The sequence below is a fragment of the Nestor notabilis genome, unplaced genomic scaffold (genome assembly GCF_000696875.1).
Source record: "Nestor notabilis isolate BGI_N333 unplaced genomic scaffold, ASM69687v1 scaffold10634, whole genome shotgun sequence".
Lineage (NCBI taxonomy): Eukaryota > Metazoa > Chordata > Aves > Psittaciformes > Psittacidae > Nestor > Nestor notabilis.
Window position 1 is genome coordinate 39,356 of NW_009926106.1, and position 9,259 is coordinate 48,614.

Genomic DNA, 9,259 nt, shown 5'->3' on the forward strand with positions numbered 1-9,259 from the left:
TGGCAGGGGGCTGGAACTGGATGAGCTTTAAGGTCCTTTCCAACCCAAACCATTCCATGATTACTCATGGGCCATGAGGAGCATCACCTCTGTTAAGTGCCCTGGGTATTGGTGGCAAGGAGCTGCCTGGGTTTCAAACCCCAGCAGCACCCAGCTACAGCCCTGTGCTCCATCACCCGCTTTCCTGGGCTCTTGTGGGGTCATGCACCCCATTACCTGCCTCTCCCTTGTTTAACTAGGGTGTTATCTGGAGGTTGGTCCGGATCTCAAGCAGAGCAGCATTTCAGGTCAGCCTGGCCAAAGGGGAATGAAGTTAATATTCAAGTGTGATATTTCACTGCTGCGTAATTAACTTCAGCTCCTTTCCAGCTCCAACAGATTACCCTCCAAGTTGGTGTTTGTAACAGGGAGAACTTTGAACTGAGTTACCAGCCCGTGTGTTGTCTGGGAGGCTGCTCCTTCTGTCTGTGTGTGGTTTGAGATACCACAGCGTGGCCCCGACCAGCCCCGCTGGGGCGGGTGTGCCAGCATCCAGTGTAAGCAAAGGCAGAGCTCCTTGGCTGTGACTGTGATTAACCCCTAAATGGAGAGCCCCAGGCATGGGAAACCACCCCAGCATCCCAGGAGAGCTGTTGCCTCCTCCCTTGCTGGCTTCTTTGCTGGGATATATATCCTGATGGGTGGGAAGGGCTGGCTCCTTGGTCTGGTGCGTGCCACCATCCCCGGGGCTTCCCATGTTGTTCCCAGTTTGCTGGCAGAGGGAATTCAGGTGTCCCTGCCCATGGCTGGGGGTTGGAGCTGGATGAGCTTTAAGGTCCCTTCCACCCAAACCAGGCTGGGGTTCTGTGAAAGCTGCAAGAATTCCTGCAGCCTGTACCCAGGCCGTTCCCAGATCCTGTTGCCAGGAAAGGTGGTTTCTCCTCGGGAAGACTTCTGCACATGGTGCTTCATGTGCAGAACAGCCCAGGTGGGTTTTGGTGCTTGTGTGTGGCTCACTCAGTAGCTTTCCCCGTTTGCATTATGGAATTCAGTGTTTGGTCTGAACCATAGAAGCAGCCAGGGCTGAGCTCAGCAGTTGTTTGATCCCTGCCCTTGCCTGCATCAGATGACATTGAGTCCCCCCAGGGCAAATTGTGTCAAAAGATGCTTTTTCTTGCTCATCACTTGCGAATTTACTGTCTGCATTTCTGGTGAATGCCCTCTTGTTTGCAGAGCATCAATACGAGCTCTGTCCCTCGCCCCAACCACTGGGCACCTCAAAGATGTGTGTTCTTGAATGCGCTGCTTTTGAGAGGAGCCCTCGAAGGCAGCACCGTTGCTCTGGCTTTGTGCAACCACCCTGATGCAGGAGATGGCCCAAGAGGAAGATGGAGATGGAGGAAGGGCTCTGAGCCCTTCTTTGTGTTGCTGCATTGTGCAGCAGTGACCACGTCCTTCCTCTGCCCTCGTGTGAAAGCAAGTGCTGAGCGAGCACCAAGAACCAGAGCATGGTGTGATGCTCATCCCCTCCTCATCCCTGCCTTGCTCTGCAGCCCAGGCTGCTCTCTTCCCTTTGCTTTCCATCATGCTCTATCTGTTCATCCAGTTGGAATCTGGGTGCTCTCTGCTTATGTTCTCGACTCCAAGGTCTGGCCATGCTCATGAGTGCACCTGAGGACCACAGCAAAGCCCCACAGGATGGATGGATGGACGGATGGATAGATGGACGGATGGACGGAGCAAGCACACAGCCTGCTCCACACGTGGGCTGCCCCATTCTGTGATCAGCTCCTGCTTTGGTGCATCCTTGGGGACCACAGCATCCCCTCAGCTGCTCTGGGGATGGCTCCTCTGGTTGAGATGCTCATTTTGTGCAGCTCCGTCCATGCCCCATCCCTGGCAGTGTTCAAGGCCAGGTTGGACACAGGGGCTTGGAGCAACCTGCTCTAGTGGAAGGTGTCCCTGCCCGTGGCAGGGGTTGGAGCTGGATGAGCTTTAAGGTCCCTTCAACCGAAACCAGGCTGGAAATCCCTTCTATTGCTGACTCACCTGAGCAGAAAGAGAAACCTTCCTTCTGCTAATACAGGAGCAAAGGATGATTGATTCTTCAGAGGAGCAATGTGTGGCTCATGTATTTCCCACCCCTTGGACTTCAACAGGTACCTGGGCATCAGGAGGAGAAAGGTAGGGAGGCTGAGGGGCAAACCAGAGCACTGTGATGGGGCCCTTCATCCCGGTCCTGCTCGTACCACCCTTTCACAAGGTCAGCATCCTTCATAGTCTATGGCCAGATCGTTGTCACTACCCCCTAGATATGGGGACTGAGCTGGGTCTAGTTCATCTTTGTGGGTAAATATCGGCAGAGTTTGGGCTAAAACCAGCAGCAACCAGGTTGGATGGGGCTTGGAGCAACCTGGTTGATGGAAGGTGTCCCTGCCTGTGGGACTGGATGAGCTTTAAGGTCCCTGCCAACCCAAACCAGTCTGGGATCCTATGATTCTCTGTCGCAGTGTTATGCTCTTAAGTGTTGGGAGCCCGTGTGGGCCTCAGTTTGTTCTGTGTTTGTGTAGTTGTCTGCTTGTAAAGGGTGGGTTTTGTCAGTTCTTCCCTCAGCAGCATCGAGGGAAAACCTCTTCAATGCCTTCGATCCATGGGGATTTGGTTGGTTTACCCGGATTTGTCTCTTTGATCTTGCAGCTCTCTGACACCCCTGCAGTCACAGTCGTGATCACATCTCCCTTGTCACACCTGCAGAGGGATGCTCAAAGCAGCAACCTGTTCCTCCACAGGGATCCTGCCAAAGTAGATCCCATGCACTTCAGAGACTAGATCTCTTGTTGCGATTGACTTCAGCACCTCCACAAACCCACCCCCCAAGCCAGCTCCCTATTGCCACGCTGGATGGAGGACAGCAGGTACCCACTGGGGATCATCCTGGTGAGCCCTGAAGCCAAAGACATGCGTGGGGCAGGCCCTCATTGAGGCATGATGGATGGAGGAGAGTGGATGGAGCAGTCGCTCTTCGCCCCCTGTGTCTCGCCCCTGCACCCTGCTTGCTGTCACCAAAAGAGAAGCTGTGGCCAGGGTTTGGAGCATTTCTCACCTCTATGGAAACAAACAGGGCTCATTTGTTTCTGCATTGTTTGTCCAGGGGAGCTGAAAGGCTTTGTCCGTGTGGGGAGGGAGCTGCCAGCTTCCCTCCCTTTGATCGGGTGCTCTTTTGCCCCAGCTTCAAAGATCTCTTTGGTTTTCTGCTCACTTTTATGTCCCATCTCTTGAAGCTCCACTTCTGCACAAAGGCACAAGCCCAGGATGGCTGAAGGTTCCAAATGCAGGGTGTTTCAATACAATTCTTTGCCAGGCAGCACTTTGCTTTTCAACTGTTCCATGTCCGTGTGGTATGTGTTGGACACCGGGATGCCAGCTTGGGAGGACAGATAAGGGCACGTTATATAAGGGATAAGATAAGGGATTCAGCCCTGGATGACACTCAGTGCAGCTTTTTGCCCACTAAAACAATGTTGTGCGAGTTCATCTCAGTTGGAGGTGTCTGCAAATTGGAGTTTGCCGTGTAGAGACGTGTTGTTCCATCCAGTGAGTTGCCCTGTGAAATGGGAATGCAAAGTCCCAGTGGCCAGAGCTGCTGCTGGAGAAGGAGGGTTGGCACTGAGCCTCTGCTCATAGGTTTTCTGTTCTAATAGCCTTTTATTTATGCAGCTACTTCAGAGCCTGATTCACTTGCTTTGCTCGATATTTATTAGTGCTTCACCTGCCCTGAACTGGGAACTGCGAGCACTTTGATAAATGGATTGCATTTCCTGGAATGATGGCCCAACATCAGCTAATCAGTGTCCTCAGCGTGGCTGCCAAAGCACCACTCTTGTAAATCAAGGGTGGCAAGGAGAAAAAGCCCAAGTGCCAGCAGCACAGGGCTTGCTGAGAGACAGGAGCAAGCCTCCATCTCCATGGGGTTCAGTACCTGGGTAAAGAATCACTGCAGCTGTCTGAGCTCTCTAACTCAGGATGCTCTCAGTTGTAGCTGCATCCCCATGTGAAGGGCCTGGAGCATAGGGACCAGGGCAGGGACTGTCCCCCTGCGCTGGGCACTGGTGAGGCTGCACCTCAAATCCTGTGTCAGTTCTGGGCCCCTCACTGCAAGAGAGACATTGAGGTGCTGGAGCGGGGCCAGAGAAGGGAATGGAGCTGGTGCAGGGCCTGGAGCACAAGTGTGAGGAGGAAGGGCTGAGGGACCTGGGGGGTTTAGTGTGGAGGTGGGTAAGGCGGAGATGTGCTATTCCCTGTCTGTGGTGAGGGGACGCACCTATAGCTAATGTGTAAATGTTGCTATGGTGAAGCTGGATGGAGGCCACCAGGGATGAAAAGGGACCATGGCCCCAGGGAGATGCTCTTTGGCAGCTTTTTGCTTGCCAAGGTGGTGGGTGCTGGGCCCCCAGGGCGGGGCTGCCCATGCAAGTGTGGTGCAGGCCTTGCTGCCCCTGGTTATGGGTAATGGGGGCTCTGAGCAGAGAGGATGGGCAGGCAGAGGAGCTGCCAGCACGTCAGCAGCACCCATAGTGGCAGCAGCACTGTACCTGTGGCTGTCCCCTCTGCACCATGAGCTTTGCTTTAAGGGAAGAAATCTCTGTCACTTAACAAAAATGTTTCAGGCCTTTTGGGTTTTTCCCTGTGATTAAGTCTAACGAGAAGAGGCAGCAGAGGATTTATCAGTATCTGCTTCCTGATTTCAGCTTTACCTCTGATGTGACATGGGATCTAACACTGTTACCCCTGCGCGAGGACTTCATGCGATGTGACTGCTGCCCTGATGGCAAAGCAGTGTCCTAACCCTTTCCTGGCTGCCTCCCGAGGCTGGCTGCACCACTGTGGCTGCCCAGGTACTGAGCTAGGGAGGGGATAAGGATTTGGGATGGAGGAAAACATTATCTGGACCTTGACAGCATTGCCATGGTAACAGGGGACCCGCCAGCAGATGCTGCAGGCTGGCACTGTGGGCAGCGTGGCACCGCTGTTATCCAGGCTGCAGAGGGCTGGTGGGATGGAGAGAGGCTGTGATTTCCCCTCGGGAACTTGGGAAGATGCTCTGGGAGGTGATGGCAGGGGGCGAGGCAGGTCTGGGAAACCACAGAATCATAGAACCACAGCCTGGTTTGGGTTGAAGGGACCTCAAAGCTCATCCAGTTCCAACCCCTGAACTTCCCCTGTTTCAGTTTAAACCCATCGCCTCTTGTCCTATCGCTCCAGGCCGTGATGAAGAGTCTCTCTCCAGCATCCAAATGCTGGTGGGAAGCAGTGATTCCCCTTTGTGAAATAAACCCCAAGCCACGAAGGCTTGGGCTATGTTTTAATTCCCCCAAGGAGTGAAACCCAGACCTTCACCTATTGCAGTTGTTTTTTCTCCTTCATAGTAGCTGTGTTTTTGACTTTCATTCTTTTCCCTTCTTCTGTTTTTTTACATGGTTTCTCATCCAAACAAAAACAAATCCCCCAGCCCATAGCATCCCCTGAGCAAGGACACATAGCATTCACCCTGGCCAGAGGTCCTTGCTTCCTGCTCCTGGTCATCCCCATCTCCTTCCCTGCCTGACTTTGCTTGAAGGCAGAGACAGGCAGAGGAGCCCCTGCTCCAGAGGGACCCACACAGTGCCTTGGATCTTGCCCTGCTGATGGCTTGTGGCCAGGCTTCAGCAGTGATTGCAGCCCCTTCAGCTTGCTCCAGCAGCCTATTGCCTTCCTGGGGCCAAGTGCTGTGTGATAGAAGAGAGGGTCAGCACCAATTGTGGTAGTGTCAGGATGGGAGTGTGTTTGGCTGGAGGTCTCTTTAGCAATGGGGCCGGGTGGTGTTGGCTGGAATAACCTCACTGCACTCCCAGTGGGAATAACCCCGGGAGCAAGCCTGCAAACAGCAATTGATGAATGATGCTGCACTGTAATTAGCAGCAGCCCTGCTATGCTGCAGAGGGAGAAAGCACCCTTCCATCCGCCTCTATGCCTGTGGGGTGGGGGATGCTCTCTTTGCAGCCATGTGAGAGGCAATGTAGGAAAGACTTAAAGTAAAAATAAACCAGGTTAAAAATAGTCCCACGTGTGCTGCATTCCACAGGAAATGAGGGGAATGTTCGTCTGAAGTGAAAGAAATGAGAGTGAAATTTACCCTCTGGATACTGGGGCCCATCTCTGCGCAGGGGAGAAGTGCTTTGGTCCACAGCCCTTGGATGATGAACAGGAGCAGGCAGTGTCAGCTGGAGCGAGTGACCATCACTGCATGTGGGGAGCTGCACCCCCATGCTCCAGGCAACACATCTGGGCTGATGTTCACCAGGTAACTGCTGCTGTTAAAGGGGCAAAGAGAGGAGCTCCAGTGAGAGCTCCATCAGGCACCCCTTGTGCAGTGCTCCTGGTACACCTGAGGGCATCCCCACTGCTGAGGCCTATGTGAAAGGCAGCTCATGGCCAGTTTGCTCCTGCCTTAGCTCCAGACAGCTGCAGGCTGAGCTTTGAAATCCAGGGAATGCTGCCCTGTCCCGAATACAGAGTTACTGCACACCCAAATAGGACAAGGTGGAAAACCCCTGCTATTAAGGTAAAAAACTGGGGTGGTTTCTTGGGAGTTTCACATGGGAAGATGCCAAGTCTGGATTGAAGATGTCACAGGGGAAAGACTCCATCTCAGCCTGTGCTAATTCCTAAAGTACTTGAATGCACCTCTCCCCTCTGCGTTGCTGCTTCCCTCTTTTCTCTAAGCTGCTGTAACTGTTTGCTTTGTACAAAGGGAAACATCAGGATTCATCCTTAACTGCACCACTGGGAAAAGCAAGTGTGAATGGTATTTAATGGCAACAACCCCACCTAGGTCTATATGCAGCCCAGGCACCATAAGCTGGACATACAGACAGCAGTAAGCAAACAGACACCAGCAGGGCATTAAAAACCCCAGGCAGAATTCCTGTCCAAGATCCATATAGGCCAGTTGTGCCTACATAGGGTTGCTGGTTTGCATTTTGCTTTGCTGTAGGTTGTTTCCTAGGTGTTTTTATTGGGAAGCCAACCTCACTATAGGCTTAGATGGGCTAGTTGTGGGGATACCCCAAGTGTCCTCAATCCTTGTGCCCTGGGTATGATGCAGATGCCTCCAGCTTCTTCATAGGTACTTGGGTCTCATCTCACAGAATCCCAGCCTGGTTTGGGTTGGAAGGGACCTTAAAGCTCATCCAGTTCCAACCCCGAGCTGAGGTTTTTAAGACCCTTTTGATATGCAGATTCCTTTAGGGCAGAATAACCCTTGGGCAGCGTTTTGGGGTGCTGTTATGTGAACTCAGGAAACCAATGCAGAGTGTCTGTCACAAAAACAGGGCTATAAGAGCAGCTGAGACTTGTCCATTTGATTCCCACTCTTTCAAAGGCCTGGCTTAACCTCCGGTTGTGTTTGTGTTTAACTTCAGCCTGGCAGGGCAAAGTCATGGCTGTAGCCAACAGGTTGGTCCTGGGAAACCCCATTTTGGCTTGTTGCTGCAGTAAGACTTGTGCTGTGAAGCAGGAGGTGGAGGGCTGTGTGTCAGCGGTGTGCCTAACCATGGCAAGCTGTGTTACAGCAGGCAAAGCAGATCTGATGGGAGCACTGGGTCTCTCAGAACACCGTTGTCCACCGCTGTACGATTGGAAAGACAAGTGTCCCCAGGAAAGCATAAGGAACAAGGGGTTTGCCATAGACATTGGAGCTGGAGAACGGCAGAAACCAAGGTGCTACAGCTCATCTGCACCTTGTCACAGCAGAAGCAGAGGCAAGACCAAGAGATGAAACTGACTTAATACAAGAAGTCAATTTATTAACTGACCTCTCAGATCCTCTTCATTTCCTGTGTCCAGAGAGAAAGGGAAGCAAACCAGAAGGGGACACGTTAACAGTACACAACAGCAAAGCAACCCCTTCTGGTGGCTTCCATGGACTAAGGCTGAGCAAACTGCTTTTCTGGTTATGGCTTCTGTCCAGATGGCTCCCAGGCAAGTTAGTAAGTGTGAAAGCCAAGAGGGGCCATGATTAGATCTGGTTCTTTTGGCTGTCACAGCCTGAAGCAGCTCATCTTGTACGGGTCATCTTGAGCTGGCCTGTGCTGACGCATCCGTTTAGAGCTGTTTGATGACTATAGGGACGTCATAATGGGACCAGAGATATCCTGGGCTTCCCTTGCCCTTTCTTGCTTTTCTTTTAACTGGAAACCAGCATGGCCTGGAAGGAACATTACTCAATTACACTAAGCCAGGCTTCTCATGCATGACATACAGCAAAGAGAGGCTGAAGTTATGGTTGCCCTTCATGTGGTCCACGTGTCTGAGACCTAATGGATGTTTATTGAACCTTACTGGAGTCTGAATTCAAGTTTTCCTCTGTTCTTTATGGGATTGGTTGCATTTTAGGAGCTTGATGAAAACCAATGATTTAAAGTGAAACAGAAGAAAAATGGCCATTGCAGCACATTCCTTTCCAGGCTGGTACATGTTAGAGGTGTTCTTGATAGCACAATGGGAATTAAAAGGAAAGGGAAATGTTAAAGCAAGATCACGGATAGATGAAGAGGAGGAGCCCCGTGAAGGAAGATGTCCACAAAGCCTCTCCTACCACACAGCTTCCAAATTGTTCCCTGGAGAGGACTGTGGAGCCAAGGTCCTGATAGAGCAGTTCCCCTGCTGATCCAAGCTGTGGCAGGATGGGATGCTTTGGTAGCGCCAACATGTGAAAGCAGGATGAGGAAAAGACAAGAGCAGACAGTACTGAGTTCAGTGGAGGAGCTGTGTGGTTCTCCTGGTGGATGTGCCAGGTTTCCTGCCTCAGGAGAAGTGTGGTTTAGTTGCTGACTAAACCTTTAGTTCTCTTTGACGGGGTGAAGTGGCATTTTGCAGGAGAAGGAAGGATGAACCCCAGCATCTGAAAAGGCTCAGTGCCTGCATTAGGCAATGTGTAGCCAGCCCTAGTGTGAGATCTGAGTCTGTGCTTGCTAAAAGGGACTTTGTGGATCATGCTGGGTGGAGGCAAGGTCTGATGAAGTCCAGATGAGTTCATCCAGAGCCAGTCACTGCCACATCCTCAGCATGCCGACCTCACCATGCTGTTAAACCAGGTCTACCTGGCCAGCCTGTGGTTTTAAGCTGGGAAGGTGCTCCCCACTTCTGCTGTATCACATGCAAATGAATGAGGAGAAACGGGGAAAATATTCCCTTTGACACCTTCTTATTCCTGGACTTCTATTAGGAAGAGCTTCTTTCT